The sequence below is a fragment of the Lonchura striata genome, chromosome 9, assembly GCF_046129695.1.
Source record: "Lonchura striata isolate bLonStr1 chromosome 9, bLonStr1.mat, whole genome shotgun sequence".
NCBI classification, from domain to species: Eukaryota; Metazoa; Chordata; class Aves; order Passeriformes; family Estrildidae; genus Lonchura; species Lonchura striata.
Window position 1 is genome coordinate 18,873,436 of NC_134611.1, and position 18,893 is coordinate 18,892,328.

The 18,893-nt window shown below is 39.5% G+C and overlaps 1 long non-coding RNA gene across 1 annotated transcript; it reads left to right on the forward strand.

The window, feature by feature from the left end:
* Positions 1-4,258: 4,258 nt before the first annotated feature.
* On the forward strand, positions 4,259-18,890 carry LOC116183884 (uncharacterized). The gene is made up of 3 exons (XR_004148584.1): positions 4,259-4,356; positions 11,854-12,073; positions 18,869-18,890. It is a non-coding gene; the product is annotated as an uncharacterized LOC116183884 (long non-coding RNA).
* Positions 18,891-18,893: the final 3 nt, after the last annotated feature.

Here is an 18,893-nt window from a genome sequence, read left to right on the forward strand (position 1 = left end):
TTTCACAGCCTTTATGCACCATGAAGCAAAGATCTGGTTTCTAAATGAGGCATTGCAGAAAGGATGAGCATCTGCTGACTTGTTGGTCTTCTGAAAACTGACGCCCTCAAAGATCAGAGGTGAACCAGTCTGGGATCATTTCACTGAAGCATGAGGTATTAGTGACACAGCTTGTATGTAGCTCACATATGCTTTTTGCACTAATTTTTAGAGCTAAAAGGAACATTTCCTTTTTCTGTTGTCAGTTTAGACCCTAGTGTACTGCTGAGAGAGCTCATGTTGCTTCTGGTTTTGCAGGAATATGGTGGTTACCATCTGTAAAATACTAAACTAGACCAAGTCATGGGCATCCTGCTTCAACATTTCCCACCCTAAACAAGCTTGTCATCTTCAGGGCTTGTGGGCTCCGTACCATAAAGGCAATGTTATAGGTTTACTTTGTGATGAGAGCTTTTTAAAGAGGCCTGTGGAATCTGTCTTTTCTCTAACTCATGTGACTCCAGCCCAGCTGTGCTATTCCCCCTTCTTTATTTCATCAAAATTGCATGTCATATATACAGCCCCCAATTTTACAGCTTTATTGAATTGGAGACAAGTTATGTAAGGCTTTCTGCATTAAAATGTGTAATAAGTTACATTATATTGAGTTTTGTGGAAGAGTGGAAAATATCTGTTTGGTTTTGGAAATACTTTATAGAGTTATTTAGATGCCAAGTTTTTCATTGTTCTACTAATGTCTTCCTGATCTGCAAGGTTTTAAAATATATGGCTAAGAAATTTTGCACTGTGGTGTTGTCAGGTCTCAGACTTTCACAGGAAATAAAGTGGCAGATGTGATTCTGTAGAACAGGTTTCCCAAAATTGCCCCAGCCCAATGCTCCACCCTTCTCTTTTATGCACTTCTCCACTTTAAATTGCTCTTACTGAGTCAGTTTGCCAGGGATTCTGAGTAACTGGTAAAGTGGACTGAAATGTTCAATATTTCCAGTATTTGTACTTTATGAGTAATCCACATTATTGGTTTAGGATTTTTTCAACCTAAGGATAATTTCTACCTTAATTATATGCTAACTAACATTTTTGTTTTGTGGAGGATTAGTATTTGGTAAACTGTAGGTCTACCTCAGCTATCTCTTTCCTATACCTGCAGCCCAGAAAACCAATTGGATTTTTTTCTCCAATGTGACTCCTTGGCTTGCCAGCAGGCCAAGATGAATTTTCAGAATTGTCACAAAGTTCTACAAATAACCAGTCAAACTTCCAGCACCTAAACCTTCTCAACAATGTCTTTCTTTTATATCCTTACCTTCTTTTTTATTAAATTTGCCTTGCTAATCAATACGTCCTAAACCTGTGAAGTGTCTTGGTGGGAAATTTCATCAGCATCCCCCTAAAGGAACACTGCTCTGCTCTTATGTCCTGCTGCATATCCCTGTGAAAGAGGATGCCAGAGCACTGACTGATCTCATCTCTCCCAAGCACTAATTTAATTTGCAAAGTGTTGTGGTTTTTTTTCCTAAAGTGTGTGAACTTTCCTTACTCTGTGTTCTTGAAACATGAGTCAATGCTCTGTTTTAGTCTGTGTGGCCTCAGTATGTATCCTGCCTTTGCATAAAAGCTTTCAAAGCTGTGTGGCAAAGATGGAAAAGAAATAGCTGTTCAAGCAATGAAATTAAATTTTCTATGGGTGCTACTGATCAGAAGTTTGCAGTGGTTATTTACCACTAACACTCTTATTGGTGCTAATGGCCAAGCCACCACACTTGGATGGAAGCTCTGTCTCGATCACTGAAAACTAACTGAAGGCAAAGCAGAGCATTGGGAAACAGCTGAGCTGTGGTGCACTGCTCACTGCAGGTACAGAGCCATGTGTGCTGAAGCAGGGAGCTGGTGAGATCCTGCTATGTAAATACAAACAGAACCATGATAGTTTATAATTTTCATTGAATTCTTATGGTTTTTTTCTATCCAAAATTCATTCTTATTATTTGTGTTTGAAACCATCTGGCCTTTAAATAAAGAGTTAACAATGTTCTATGCATTATCCTGGCAAAGCTGGGGTTTGAATTTCTTGTTTAAAATTCCCCTTGTTTTATAATTTCAGCTGAATAATTTTAATGACTTCTTGTTGTGAGCCCTGGTGCTGTACAGTAGGCTGCACATCACTGAGAAGCTTCAGTCTAGAGGTAGCTGCACTTCAATGCCAAGGGAAATAATAACTGGATGGATGGAAAGCATCTGGGATTGATGTGGTTTAAAGGTGCTGTTCATGCAAGCTATTATCAAAGAGGGAGTTAGGGATGAGATTCATTCTTAAAATGCAGGTGCTCTCATGCTTTCTCTGACAGATGTGTTCCAACAGTGTTTTGAATTCTGTTTAAATTTTGAAAGAGCTAAACCTTCAGGCTCTTCTCTTCCTTTCTTAAATTCATTTCCCTGTTTAGATGAAAAAGAAACATTTTGCAACTTACTTTAAACTTTCTTCAAAAGAACTGCTGAAAAAGGAACATTTCATGTGAAGCACATAAGCTATAAATGAGTGTTAAGCACAGGAGAAGAAGTGATTTTAAATGTGCTAATGGACAGACATTACACTGTAGGAATTTACCTAAGAGAAAACCTGAGATGTGGAGGGCCTGCCAGGTGAGGATAAAACCCCAATAAATGAACCAAATGATAGAAAAGTATTACCACAGTAAAGAGTTGTATATGTGAAATAAATACTGAAATGGGGAAATAGTGCCAGCAAAGATACTGAAAGATGGAGAACATTTTGGTTAAGTGATGCAGGAGCATGTACACAGAGCCCATATTGAAAATGCCAGCTCTTAGGGAGAGATATCTCTCTCTTTTGCTCTCTCTCTGCCTCATTTTGATATTTTTTCCCCTGCTCATGACAGTAGAAGAGTTTACAGCATTAATGGGCAAAGCTCCTTCCACCTAAATGTGCCACAGACTTTTTCATAGTGCTCTGTCACACGTTTTCAGGTGTGTACTTACCTCAAAATTGCCAACAAGCTCTTTTTCTCAGATAATTTTTGATTAATTTTGTAGGTCTCCTGGCTGGTGGTTGGTTTCCCTGGCTGTATGAAAGTAACAAAGCAAGTGGGTTGAGGTTTGCATGATTTGTGAATATGAAGGGGAAAGAAAAGGAACAGACTAAGAAAAAGAAAATACCCCAAAGGAAAGAAATAATGGGCAATATATTTCCTTTTGAACTTTTTCAAATCAGACTCTGGAAAAGGTGTCATAAAGCCCCTAGAAATGAGTAACAGCACAGGGACAAAGAAAACTCTGTTACAGATGTCCCTGCAAGTCTATGAACAAATTGTTTTTTCTAAATAACTCCAGAACATTACATGGCCTTAACAAGTTTCCCAGGACAGGAACTCCTAGTTTATTACTTGCTCACATTGTCATCAAAAATTAATTTTGTCCCTGAAAGACAAATTGGCTGGTAGCTTATGAAGTTAAATGGAAAGAACAAGTGAGCATCTGTTTCTTCTGCATTTTGTCTCCTTGGTGTCTTACATATAAATGAATCAGAGTGTTCAAACTTAAATTAAGATCTTTGGCTAGATAAACAGTTAAAACTGGTTCCCATAGCTACCTCTCACACATAGCTGTGATTGCATTATAATCCCCTAGTAATCAGGTCTAAATGAAAGAAAGATGATAAGGGTGCTATTTTCAGTTTTCAGTACTGATTTTTATTAGCTCTCAATCAGATCAGGACTGCTTTGCCTTTCATCACATTGTGGCTGTGTTTGTGGAATCATTAGAGTAATAAAGTGTAAATCTTACCAAGGTGCATTTTTCTTGAGGTGTTTTATATAACAAAAATCTGAAGATTACATTGGCAGGTACAGGAAAGATTTGTTTCTGCAACTAAAGTGAGGATATAATGTATGCTATATTCATTTATTCTTTACCCAAGCGAATATCTAATGAATTACCTTGCCGAGGTAAAAAAAAAAAAAAAAAAAAAATCCAAAGAATCAGCCTGTCTGAACATGGTCCTAATATACTGTATATTGCCAGTACTGAGTTTAGTAGTTTTTTTTAATTTGCCTTATTATCTTGTATCATATCTCTCCCTGTGCATTACCATCCACAAATGAATTACAGGCAGAACCACAAGCACTGCTATTACCAGCCTGCTGTTTTTAGTAAACTAGTGCAGCCCAATAAAACATCATGTTGCAGCAATATATAAGTATTTATTGTAGACTAAATTTCAGCTAAACAAAAGCACACAGGGAGGCCTGATCCTGCTTTGAGGAGAGGCAGTGGCACAGCTCAAGTTTGGCTCATACATCGTCTCACCTGCATCCTTGATTTGCAGTATCCTTTGAGGTAAATTTTACTTAATGACTTTACTTTTAAATTGTTCCTGACTACCAAATTTAGAAAAGACTTCATCCAACCTCCAGAGGTGTTCCTGGGTGTTTCTGCAGGCAGAGCTATCCTTTAGCAAAGAAATTGCTTTGTGTGGTGTTGTAGGATTGTTCACAGAGTTTGCAGGTGTGCCCCACATTTACAATTAACTCCCAGTTTAATACTGGAGTGATTTTACTTTCCCACAGACTTTTTTTTTTTTTTAATATCTGGTGACTGTTACTGTAGCATAGCTATTAAAATGTCTTCCCATTTTAAATATTTGAATTTTATGTATTCTGTATTTAAATGAGTAGTAAACTATCCAAGTAGTACAGTGTTAGATAGCTACAGGCATACACACATTTGCAGGAGTATCAGGTAGCAACAGCAATTAGTCAGAAAGCTGAAAAAGGATACACAGACAGCTTTCTGATTTTCTGATTGATTTTAATGTACCTGATGTAGGTTGGATCAATGCCTGATATTGACCTTAACATGTTTTACTTACTTTTCTATAAAAGGTGGATCTGTTCAGCCCTCAAATAATGGTGTTCACATAGTTAGCAAAGTCTAATATAGCCTCTGATGTTAGGACATGGAATACTTTAGGACAGGGACCATTTAAGGTATACAAATTTATACCTGAAATAATTAGGTACTGGCATTCACATCAGGCAAAAAAAAGAGATAAATCAATTCATATGATGTTATAAATATGGAAACAAAATTTATGCTTCAATTTTTCATCTGTTAAGACTTCTAAGATGCAGAGAAGTTCTGAGTCGAAAATTATTCATTTCCTACTAATATTTTAAACTGAAAAAAGCTCAAATTCCAGTGTTCTTTCAAGGAAAATAGGCAAAGATAGTATTTTGGTCAGGAAGATTTTATGTGTGTTTGTGTGTTGACACACAAATGTAATATGTCTGGAAGATGTTGCTATGGCTAATGGCACAAAAGAGAGTAAATTGCAGAGCCTGATTATCAACAGATAACAAGACATTCTGTATATAAATAAATGCTCAGCATCAAAACCCATTATTGGATTACCTATATAATCATGTTTTAGGCTGTAAGTCTGTGCTGACAAATGAACACTTTTCATTTGGCTCAAGGTCCTCATCAGCAACGGAACTAATTTTACATTCTCACCCATTAAGTGAATAAGATGTGGAAAAAGCTGTCTGCTTTTTGAAGTGTAAATTTGCTGCTACAGGCTGTGCAGACCAAAGCTCTTTTGAAGCAGTGAAATGAGATCATCTCTAGGGACATGTGAACCTGACAAAGTTTAGGTCATTTCTGTGGAAGGTACGGTGGGGGTTGGGGGGGGGAGCCATTTGGATGTGGTTTCAGTAGTAACTTATATGGGGCAATTTGGAAGATGCAGAACTTTACAAGCTCTTTGTTCAAATTTGTGAGAGGACTTGAACTAGAAGAACAGATGCAAACTTTCAGCCCTCAGAAAGAAACCTCCATAAACATCAGAACTGGGTAGCTAGCCAGCACAATTTGGGAGTGCTATTAAGCAGACTATGTGCTGAGCCTCTCCTGCAAGTCACTTTTATGGGTTGGATGCTTCCCATGCTTTACTCTACACACACACACACGAATACAAATGGAGATCCAGGACCTAAAGTGGGCCATTTTCTTGAAAAGGCACTGGAGGTGAAGGAACTAGACCATCACATCTCACTTTCACCCTGGGAAGTCCCCTGGAGAGAGGAAGATCACAGGTCTGTACCTCATTTATGGGGTTGACAGCCCCATAAATTGCAGCATAGCACCAGCTTTGCCCTCTGGAAGCCCCTGGACAGGGGCTGTGCCTGTGAAAGACAGGCATGGTGGGCAATGAGGGCAGTGGGGACAGAATGGGAAGGGAGAGGACTCCTCAGAGCTCAGTAAGGATCCCCATGGTCAGCAATTGTAGGGGGCAGGATTGCAATAAGCTCCAGGGAGCAGTGTTGTGATGCACCACTGTTCAAGCAAGGGCAATGAAGATGTTGCTGACATCAGCTTAGAAGAAGAGTCTCATGAAAATCATTTAACTTTTTAGATTTCCAGACATATAAAGCAGTGTTTAACCACTGTTTAAGATCATGACAAAAATATCCCCAGGCTTTGTTGTGTGCCTAACCACAATGCTTTTCATTTGCAAACCAACAAAAAATTCAGGTAGGCTTGACTGTTCATTTTTTAATTTGATTCCACTCCCTTCACTTTGTTTGCTCACTGTAGAACGTGCTTGCATGGCTTAGGCTTTCGGAATTCGTGCAGTTGTTTTATATGCCACTTCCTGATTTCTTGTAGCCCACCAGTGATCCATGGACCACACGCTAAGAAACACTGAAAATCCTGTACTCACAGTGCTGTGTGGGTATAATGAAACTAAAGGAATTATAGGAAAGGCATATTTGCGTGCAAAAATAAACCTAGCCCATGATATGTCCCTGTGTAAAATGGGTTAGTTAAATCTTAATCCAAGCACTTTGAGCATATGGTTTTGAAATTGTTTTTCTAAAAGTAATGGCTATCAAAGAGTAAAGAGGTTTGTCAGACACTTGTATAAAGTGACAACTTTTCAGAAAATATCCTCTAGGCATACAATTGCACTGCTTTCACCCTTGGTGTTCTTTGGCCAGAGGTACTAGTATTGTGGAGGAACATCTGACCACAGAACTGAACTGAAACTTAGGTGTGCAACCTCTGTGGAATCTTAATCTGAAAATTAAACTGAAATAAAGGCAGCTGAAAGTAAGCTTTTCACTTCCTCCCCTGAGCTCAGCTTTCCAGCTTAGCTGTTGATGGTGCCATGCCCACCACCAGGCTTCATTGTCTGCTTGCCTGGACGCATAGACAGAGGTTTTGGCCCTTGGAGCAGCCCCTCTGGAGTCAACATCAATTATGCAAGACCTCCCCTTCCCTTTCCTTATCAAAATAAACCTATAAATACTTCTCTACCTCACTGGCATGTTATGAGAGTTAATGAGTTGATGTCTGCAAAATACTTTCAAAATATGAAATGGTGTGGAAGTTCTGAGCACTATGTTGTGAAGGTCTCCCTTTCCCCAGCTTAAGGCAGAATGAGTTAAAGTTAGCCAAAGGGAATAAGAGAAACAAGAGTGACTTTATGAGTCTACCAGGGGAAAAGGAAATACTGGAGAGAAAATAGACCCATTAGCAAATGAGGAAGGAGATGAAGTTAATTATGATTTTAAAATGGATGAGCATCACAGCTGCATTTTTTTTAAAGAAAAAAAATCAGTCCTGAACAAAAATAATAAGGACTGACAATTAGGAAGAAGTGGAGGCCTTGTGAAAACAGGGGTTTGATTAAAAAGTGAGGGGGAAAGAACTTGTAAAACATGAAAATGTGTAAATGAGCAAGTCTAGATGAAATTCATCTAAAGAACAATGAGAAGCTAATGGATTTTTCCAAATATTTACCCATGGCAGATGAGGAAAAAGTCATATCAGGGGGGAAAAAAGCAACAATAGCCTCAAAAAAAGCTAATGATATTTGGAAAAAGGATGCCAGTGATTACCTGCCAGTAAGTATTCATCTGTACTCAAAACAAGAAGCACAGCTAGAGTGAACAGGCAAGCAACATGTCTGTTGGGTTATGAAGCCAAGCATCACATTTTTTGGGTTATGAAGCCATACTACACAAATGAGGTATCATTATAGAGTTTCAAAATACACCAATGAGAAACACAATACCTGCTGGGTCAGATCCAGAATTGCTGCTTTGCTTCTTTACACCAGATCTATTTGCAACATCTGAACTTGAGTAAATAATTTGACAGAGTTACCTTGCAAACTTGTGTTTGAGAAAATAAATCCAAATTGGCTTTGATAGGAAGGGTGTCATTTGGGCTGAGAATGGCAGTATGAGGCCACATAGAAAGTGATCTGAAGACAAAAATTAAAATAGAGTCTGGTTGTAAATATGTTATGATTATTTCAGCATAAAGAATGATTAAGACATAATTATAAAAAGAAAAACAAGTTACGGTGTGAGCAGCAGAACTAGGACATCCTGGTTCCTGATGTATTTAGATACGGTGGCTACGTGGCTGATAAGTTTCCTCTGTGACAGCCCCTCTGAGGCAGGGGTGGGCTGGCACTTCAATGGGGGCATTGGTAGGGTTGCACTTCATGATATCTGTGATAGTCCTGTGTGTTTGAGCCCTACACAACCTCCAAATGCAACTGGGGTCAAAAGGCAAACCTCTCCAGAGGTTCTGAGGGAACTCAGAGACAGTGATCTCGTTGGCCACAGCCATTTACTGGGAAATCAGACTTTGAAATCTTGAAGGAGGGCAAATTCTGACTGAAAACTGGAATGTCACAAATTAACAAAATGCTCTGAATTTTTAGACCCTGCCCTTCTCCTTTCTCTTGTTTCTACAACACTGTATCTATATCTATATCCTATGGATATAGAACATAGAGACAATAGCAGTAATGATCTTATTTTCATACCTACTTCTCAGCTATTACTTTAGAAGCTTTCCATCCTCCCCTGCCAAAAGGAAAAAAAGGAAAAAGCATTTTTCCAAGGTGCTATTTGTTCCTGTCTTAGTGTGAATGGTTAAGAAAATAAGGAGTTTCTATACTGATTATTTTTGAGATATATTATTCTTTAAAGCCAATCTCTGACTGTTGAACATGTACAACCAGCTATGATCAATAAAATTGCTTCTTGCAGAGAATGATGCTTACAGAACTTCAGACAGGTTAAATTTGCCTGTTCTAGGGAGGGGATCAAAGCTCACTTACTGTTTATGATATTCAGCCTTCTGCTAGGTCTACAGAACCTCCTGAATATCATGTCTCTGTCTCTGTTGCTGCACTGGGAACTGAAGTGAGGACAAGGGCACTATTTCTTGTCTGTCATTAAAAAGCATCACTGCATTGCATGGTGCATCCAATAGATTTTTATATTAGAACAGAAGAATGAACTCTTTTTAAGAATAATATTATGGTGATTCCTTTTCATGTCCAATTACTATTTTCTACTTGTGAATAGCAGATTTTTTAAAAGCTTCTAGCCTTGTTATATTTCAAATTTAATAAAAAAATGTGTCCTACATGGTTTCACACCAGTAGAGAGGTCACAACACACATGGACTGAGAAGAAATCCCCCTAAACAGCAGGAAATGTGTAACACCTCAAATATGGTTTTGAGAAAAGTGACTTAGCAGTTTTCATAGCTGTAAAGCTGGCTCACAGATACATGGAAATCTATGGAGAAATATACTTCCCTGTCTACCATCAGGATTACAGAGCCCAAAAGGGAAAGTGCAAAAGGCATGGTAAGAAACCAGAGCCAGCATATGTTCTATAAGAACAGCAAGGCTCAGAGAGCCCAGCTACCATTTGTAAACAATTTTCTTCCCATGGCTCTAACACAAAGTTACATTTGGAGTGGCAGTTTTATATACATCTCCTTCAGGTCACATATCTGGGGAGCACCCATGGCCCTCATCTGCTGTTGGATAATGGTGAGCATGAGGATATGGATTGACACACCCTATTCCTTTTGTGTTCCTTAAGGTCCTGGTTTCCCCCTTCTCATGCTTTCCCTTGCAGATTTGCTTATTTCTTAATAGTGCAACATAGTATATTGTGCATTTGCTTGAAGCCTAAAAAAAGCAAGACAGATTTTATCATTTGGGCTGTAGATATTCAATGCCCATTATGGGCCGACTAAATTTAGTAGAGTGGCAATTCACCAGACTACTAAATTTAGTTAGGACATCCGGTCATATCATTTTACTTAGCTTAATATTGGATATCATAAGATAGGGCCTATCAAACAGTATGGCTCCAGCTTCCCCAGCTGCAGATTATATTATCACTATAGCTTTTCAAAAAATTCATGCTAAGTTTTTTAAAGTCTTAACATTTTTTAGTTGTATATTTTGTTACAAGTTTATAAATACGGTCAAAATTAATTTGGTTTTCACCGTAAAGATCACTGTTTAAAAAAAGATGCTGCTGTTTTCATTTTAAGCAAAACATTTGTCTTTCCTTGTTTAATTTCAGTAGGCATAGGAATTTTGTCATGAAAGCAAGGTGAACAAAGTGGAGTCCCATTTGGAGATAAATTTTGCACAATGATTTTCATTGCCTTCATGCATTTCTAGTTGCTATTAAATTTTTGGTTTGTTCCATATAAGAAAGAAAAAAGATTTGTGAGAATCCAGACAACCTGGCCTGTGACAGCAAAGAGTACTCAGTGCTGAAAATTCAAACTTGTCTTGTGTAGAGTAAATGGCAAAGAGATCTTGGTAGATCCTATGCACAACAGCTGGAGTTATGGCAATGGGATCAAATATGACTAACAGAATGGCACTGACAAGTAGTCTTGCTATAACTCTTATGTGTTATAGGGTAAGAAAATTGCAGTCGCAATATTTTGGGAGTCTGTGCACTTAATATATGGAAAGAAAATTGCAGTTGCAATATTCTAGGAATGTGTGGACTTAATCTTTTGTGGGAGGCCTTGAAAGGGAGCCAGTGTCTCTGCATCCCGAGTCAGTCATTTCCTATCCAAGTAAACTGGACTGAGATCATCTAGATTCTAGTCTTCGTTTCTAATGAGCTTTCACAGTAAAACAGGAAATAATAATCTTGAAAGGGGAAAAAATGGTCAAAAATCACTCAGAGAACATTTAAAGGTTTGTTCTGAACAAGCAGGGCTAAGAAAAAGGCCTGAGAAAAGTGTGTCCTGGGATCACTCACAGTTAAAGCACTGATTAATTAAGCAGAGGGTCATTCTTCAGAAAGACTCAAGGGCAGTTTTGGCCCCGCGGCTGTAATTTGGACACTTCTGGAGTTCTAGATACACTGAGCTATTCTGTGCAGGGCCTGTGAATATGTGCATTCTTCTGGCTGAACAATGGCATCTTTATTCAAATAGGAGCCACTAAGTAAGTGGCTGTCTCCTAATATGGGTGGTATTTCTTCCTGCTCTGCCTCAATCTCTGCTGCTTTCCTGTGGCCTTATCAGTGCTTTGTAGCACAACTTACAAAATGAAATCTATTCATAATGTTAAAACCCTCCCCCTTTTATAGACACAGGAAAAAAAACCCAAATGCTTACATATCCTCCAATTCTATGGCAGGGTGTTTACTTTTTTAAATGCAATTCTGCTTATCTGACGCTGGTTTGGAAATTAATAAAATGGTGCCTGGCTTTTATTGTTTTGACTATGGGAAGGAAATTAATCCACAACTATTACAAGTGTTTGATCCAAATAAGCAGAGATAAAACTACAGTTTCAAGAAACGTCGTTCCCTGTTTCTTAGGTATCCTAGTGCTCCTGACATGTCTGATTTATTCATGCCTTGTTTAGCAGCAACACTGTCCAGGTAGGTGATGCCCATTCATCTTGCTTTGTGTAGGTATTTCTTCAGCGTGGCTTTATTTATTATGCCTTAACTACTGTTCCTTCTTACTCACTAGGTTTGGCTCTGCCAGTGGTTAGAAAAGATGTTGTTTGTCTGAAGAGACAAGGGTGTGGTGAAAATACTCTGTGCCGGCCAAGTGAACCAAAACACTATCTGAATTACTACGGTGGCTGGAAAACTAAATTTAACTGACAGAAGATCTGGACCCTACCTGTGCTGAGAGGCAGAGAGAAAAAGAATCACAGAAAAAAAAGAATTGCCATGTACAGTTGGAGGTAGGTCTGGAGATGGGGACTGTGTCCCTCAAATCCTCTCAGCAGTTCACAGCAGAGGAGGATTTATAGCATTATTGCTTGGGGAAAGCAAATGTCAGTGTTTATGCAATATGAGTTGGTATTGTTCATAGTTAATTTGGTGACAGCAGGCTTGCTGTGAAACTGTACTGCAGAAATCTGTGACTTCCCTTATCAGGGGAACTGGGCTGTGGAACCACTCACAGACCAGACCTGTCCCAAAACTCACTGAAACTGACAACATCTGCTGGAGTCACAGGGACTGGAGTGGTGGGGCAGGAATGTTACTAGTTTCTAGCAAAAAACAGAGGCTAGGCTTCTTTAGCTTCATGTGTCTCCAGAAATTGTGCTTCCTGAAATACTTCTGTACATACTGTATATTCTGTATAACCACCAAAAGTTAATGTACAGAGTTCTGGTTTTGTATTTCATACAAATTGCAATGTAATATAAAATTATTAATTGCAATATAATATAAAATACACCATCTCTGGAGTGGAGTAAGAGCCCACCTGTGTGAGTGGGCAGCTGCTATTCCTCTTCCCAGAGGTTTTTGCTCCACTCCACCATCCCACGAGCGCTAGGCAGACCAGCAGCCACACTGGTGGTGTCAGGGCAGCCTGGCAGCTGTGGCCCTTGGTAGAGGCATGACTCCTCACAAACCATATGGCTACCATCTAAAGCTCCACCAAAACACCTGGCAGTCTTTGGGCTGGGGACAAAATGGGAGGGAAAATGACTGCCACCATTCCTATATTTTTACTGTCCTGCTAAGCAGTGCATACTGTGAGAGAGGGCAGTGGGTGGATGTGTCTCCCCATGCCTGTGTGGGGAAGGAAGCCATGAGCAGAGAGGACTCCAGAGGACAGAAGTTTTGCATTAGCCATAAGCCAGAGGCAGTTACTCATATTTAAACAGTACCAGGCTCTGGGGAAATTCAGATGCAGACCTGAAATGCATGGCTTGGCAAAAGACTTTTGTTACTGTCACATGTCTGACCTCTGAAAAATAACGATAATTCAAAAGTTAAAAGTGTTCAGCTGACAGTAATAGAGTATTTGTGTTAAGGAGGATATTTTTCAAAGGTATAAAATCAACTTAGTGATGTGTTACAATTGATTCCTACAGAAGGCCTGAGTGAAGCAGATCTGGGGGACTTTGAGCTGCCATGAGGCACTCATTGCACTGGGGGGGTGTGGCTGTGGGTTCCCACTAAAAGTGTTGCATTTCCATAGGTAGTTCTGAAGATTCATGATCTTTCTGGACACTTTAAATACAATTATTCAGGATATTATTTCTCCTTGCTTAGTTTCCAAGCAGGCAGTTAGACTGAGCAACCACAAACATATATCTTGTAACCAGCTTTGATGTGAGAGCAGCATTACCATAATTCTGGAGAAATCTCTCTTTTCTGAACTATACTGGCAGCCCATGACACCAGAATGTCAAAATGACTTCCACTCTGTATTACACAGTGTATAAAAATTTCTGCTTACATTATGTCTCCTTTGCCCTTTTCAATTTTGCTTTATTTTCTTATAGTTCTGTAACGTAAGCTGTACATATTTGGAGATGTTTTTTTTCCTTTCCTCATCTAGCTTTATGGCTTGTTCTGGCTGAGATGTCCTTACATGATTTGATGTTACAAGAAATATATACACATGTAATTGTTCCACAGTGAACCAATCTGTCTGCAGCACTGGGGGAATATATATATTAAAATTTTCTTTCATGCTCTTTACAGAATGTATTTCTGGCTCTACAAATGATGCAAAATATTGGGAACTGAAACAATAAGGCTTGAGCTAGTTAGCAGGGAGTATAAATGTATGGTGGAGCCAAATATTCCTGGGAGTAATATTTTCATCAGAGACAGCATGTACTGTAACCAGGGAAGATAAGCATGAGTAGGCAAAACTATGGCTATGCTTAGAGCCAGCATGCCACAGCAGCTACGAATCACACACTGCTGAGTGACACCTGAAAAACTGAAGCCTGATTCTTCCATCAGGAAGAGCCCTTCCTGCTCTAAGCAGGGTGTGAGGCAGGAGAAGGTCATAGGAGCTGCCAAAGTGTGCCAAAATGCATCTGTGCCAACAGCACAGAGCAGCTGTGACAATAGTTGGGAGGGAAGGCCAGGCTGTGCTCAGCCTCTGGAGTCCTGCCACTTGGTCCTTGTGCTGGTGGCAAGTGGCCCTCTAATAATGGAGTGTTTAAGGAAGTGTCACAGAGCCAAGTGGATAGAGAGCAGGGAATCATCATGGAGGAGCTCAGTAGCCTTTTCCATGCAAAGAAATGTGGGAGGACTTTGGTGTTTCTGAGCAGGAGAGAAGCGATGAAAACAGCCAAGAATTGTTGCTGAGGTGGAGTAGCAAAGCTTGTTTAACACGGCGCATTGCAGTGGTATCAGCAGTGTGGAGTCAGTGCTCCAAGTGCTGCATAGTAGGACTTATTTGAAGCAGCTATTGTAAAAGTCTTCGAGCCAGTTAATTACCAGTTTTTGTTATGTCAGGAACTCCTTGAGTTAAAGCAGAATGAAACTATTCATGAATATGTTCCAGTTCTGTAGTTTAATGGGACAAATTAAAAAAAAAAAAAAGAAAGAGAGAATGAAACTGATAAAATGATTTAGTTATGGAAAGACTGAAAAGCCTTACAAAAAAAGCTGAAATTACATATTGTGCCCCATCTACTCTTGCATAAGCCATTGAAATTGCTGGAGACTTAGCTGGACTAATCGTCCATTGCAGTTATGCATGAGCTTTAGGGAGTGCACAGGGTGCATATAGGTCAAAGCACCAGCCTATGAAAGAGAGGAAAATTATCCAACAGCATTTCTAAAAATGTAGATGTCCAGGTATGAAAAGCCAAGAGGCTTGGCTTGCATTTAAAAAGTATTAAGAGCAAGTGAGGAATTTAATTTAATTTATTCACCAAATGGACTCAAAGAGGTGTGAAAAAAGGACTGAAGTTGGCCAGGTTGGGTGGGTCTTTGAGCAACCAGCTCTTATGGAAGGTGTCCCTGCCCCTTGCAGAGGGGTTTGGACTAAATAATATTTAAAATCCCTTCCAACCCAATTCATTCTATAAATTGATGCTAGGCAAGAGAAAACTTTCAATGGAAAACAAAAATCTACAGAGGACATTAATGTAGACTCATTCCCTTCCTGCTTACATGAGTTTTTCCCTCTGCACCTCCTTGTTTGCTGTGAAGTTACAGATGGACCATGGTTATCGAAAGCAGATTTGGGCCTAGAAGTTCCATCTGATCAGAAAAAAAGTAATAATGCATGCTGCATATTGAACTGATCTGCAGACATTGGTGTAAATGCCTCTTTAGAGCCTGTCTCATACTATCAGTATTCTTCAAACATCTACTTTGCTCCTTTAGAATACCGTGAAAATCACCAACACATCTACTGAATTGAATTTTAAAAACAACTCAGAAACAGAAACAAATCACAGTTTTTGGGTCTGCTGGCTAGAAGAATACTGTTGCTGAGGGGGTTCTTCCTGCATGTGTCTGAGCACCTCCAAAATGACCTGTCATAAACATATGTGTCCTGGTTTCTTCTGTTGCAAAGAGAGTTTATTAGGAATTTAGCCTACCTCTTGAGAAAAGAAATTAGTCCAGCTTACTAGAATGCCCATGTTCCTAATTCTTACCATTCCACAACTGAGACCCCCCATGACCTGCTCATATATTATGAAGCATCTTGGAGGAAGCTTTTATGATTTTGTGCCTATAAATGCAATAATCTCTCAGGATATGGAGAAAGTGCAGAGGATATTGAACACAGTTTGTTAGCTATTTTTTCTTGGTATTACTTGTATCTTTTCATCCATGATAAACTTCTCTGTGCTTGGCTTCTTAGAAATCCCCAAGTCCTACACTAAACACTTTAGGTAATGATACTACTGTGATGTAGGGCTGACCACACTGTAGAGGTTATCAGCCTTTCAGTGGTGCTCTTTCTCAGGGCTGATTTCCCATTTGGCATGCTGCTCCTCACTTCTCCCTGCTCCTGCTCCCCTCCCCTGCCCAAGGGCTTTGTTCTGGGTGTAAGAGCCCCTCTGATGCATGCTGAACTTACAGGGTTCAAGACATGAGGCTTTTGCTTTATTGTTCTTTAAAGTGCTAATCTGGTTTTATTAATATATTTTCAATGTTTGGGATTAGCAGAGCTTGTAAGAACACATCAGACCTGCCAGGTTTACAAGCCCACTCACCACCTTCACCCCCTTACATATATTTTAATATATCTAATTAGGAGATAATGCCAGTGGAACAAAACACTGTCATAAGATAAGGATCTCACACCACTATAGAAATGGTAAGTGGAAATGTTTATTTTCAAAGGAAAGAAACACTGATCATGTGCTTAATCCTATATTTTTAAACAAGTAAAATTCCTGTAGATTTCAGTAGAGCCTGAGGTGACAACATCCTATTACTGTGGTAGTGTTTCTGGATACCAAATGGCCGTAAGTGATGTAGTCATTTTCTCCAAATGATACTGGTGCAGTATTGGAACAGATGTTTCCCTTACCTTTATTAGCCTGTCGTATATTCTAACTTGAAGGACAAATTCTGCATGTGCATCATTGCACCAGCTTAGACAGTTTTTTAAAAGATGTGCTTTAGGAAGCAGTGAGCTGTGGTTTGGGTGAAGTTATGCATATTTTTAACTTACTGACAGTTCACAGTGCTGATACACAAGTCTCAGTTGCTACTGCAGGCTCCCTTTTGGTACACTAAGGATCCTCTCTGTTTAAGTCCAAGTTGGCCTTCCCTCTTCATGGAATTTTGGAAACAAGGCTTGTCTTAAGGTGGTTTACTCCTGAAAGGTGAACTTATCTTTGTAGTGGGGTGAGGGACTACTCACAAGTAAGAGGTACAAGTGCATTAACCCTTCTGACCTAACTGTTCCTGTTTCCCAGAAATAGAATTGAGAAAATGTGAGGCAGCTTTACCTCTCACTCAGGCTCATCCTTGTGTTTGTGTTCCCAGCAGCAGTGCTGCTGGGGGCTGTGCTGTGCAAATTGTTCCCCAGATCACCTTCCAGGAGCCTCTCTCTGCTCTGAGGTAGCAGTAATGGGGTGGCTATATTCACCTTTACTGTCTCCCCCAGGGAGGCCTTCTTTCTACTGCAGCTCTGGACTCACTTTAGATGCAGGACTGTCTTACAGACAGGGGAATAATGCAGTAGAAATTGGAGGCAGCTACAGAGCTGCTTTCAGAGAAAAGCCTGACAGTGGTTCATCGAGGTTTATGCTGGTAAGAATTAACTTGCACAAGTTGTCAGTGCTTTTCCATAGGTGGTCATTGGTTTTCAGAAATTACCGCTGTTTTCACTATTAATGAAGCTTCATCTTTCCATTGGATCATCTCTAACCTGCTGTAATTGTTCTGATTTTTATTTTTTACCTTGTTCACCAGTTCATGTCTAAATACAAGAAGATGTTTATATTGCATACATTCAGCTTTAATTGGCCCTTAAAAGAAGGTGTTGATTAGAATCTTCTCAACATCAACAGCTCGCTCGCACAACATTCTCTAATTACTGTTTATTAATTTAGTTCAAGTGGCATAGTTGAAAGCCCTGCTCAGATGGGAGAAGTAAATTGTCACTGGTATTGAATATGTAAATTATGTGCCATGTAAGTTTCCATGAAGAATGTTTAAAGTTAAATGTTATCCACATAAAGCCTTCCAGTTTCATCTAAGCCAGCCATATGACAGCTTTGCAAAAAGTGTCATGAAAATTTACCAGCCCTGGCAAAAAAAGTACTTGCCTATCCTTTACTTTTTTCCTATTAACATAATCATTATGATAATAATAATTTATTTGCCCATCAAAGAAAAAAAGTAATCATTCATTCTGGCTGGCTGGAGATTTGCAAAGCTGCCAATTGAATCTGAATTACATGTTGCTACAGTATAGACATTCAGCAGCCTGGATTTCTTGCCCTAGTGCAGTAACCCTCCCTTCTCTTTAATTAGCTTATAAAGTCAGAATTTCTTTAACAAAGTACTCATTAAACATTGCCTTATTACATTACTTTAGAATGCAATTAAAAGTTTTAAGAGTGTCGTGGAGTTTGTGTGCCATTGTCAGCATCCATGTCACTCACTATCAGTTTCCACCCACTCACACAGATCAGAGGCCTCCTGTTAAATGTAGATGGCACTTCATAGCATTTCTATATAGAATAGGCATAAACCAATATCTTGATGAGGATGACCTGACTGCACCTTATATTTCTGGGAATAAGAAAGGAATAGAAGGGGGGACATTCTAGAGGAAGGAGGAGCTCAGAGTATTTGTTGTCCTTCCACCTCTACAGTTCTCTCTCTGCAGCCCTTAGCATGGGAGTAACTGCACATTGTTGGTAAGTGTACTGCTTCCAAGTCTTCCCAGACAAAGCTGCATGGGAGTACCACAGAGATATTCTGTATGCTTCTGAAACAAGAGAGAACAGACATTGCCTTAAAAGAGAATGAAAAATATCCAATGCCTGAATGCTGCCTGGGCCTTCACCCAGTCCTCACACTCTCGCTGGCTGCTGTTATCATGAATGGCACTAATCAGTTCCAGGAAGTCTCTACAACAAGCATTATGTCACATTTGGTTACATCATTCCCTCTAACCTCTAGGGCTTCCTGTTGACATCTCTGGAGCTCTTCTACTACCAAATGGTATTAGAAGAAATGCCAAGCTGTATTTTTATCCATTTCTGTCTGCCAAAAGGAATTCAAATGTTTTCCATTTGCAGGTTTTACCTGCTGGGTCTCATCTTT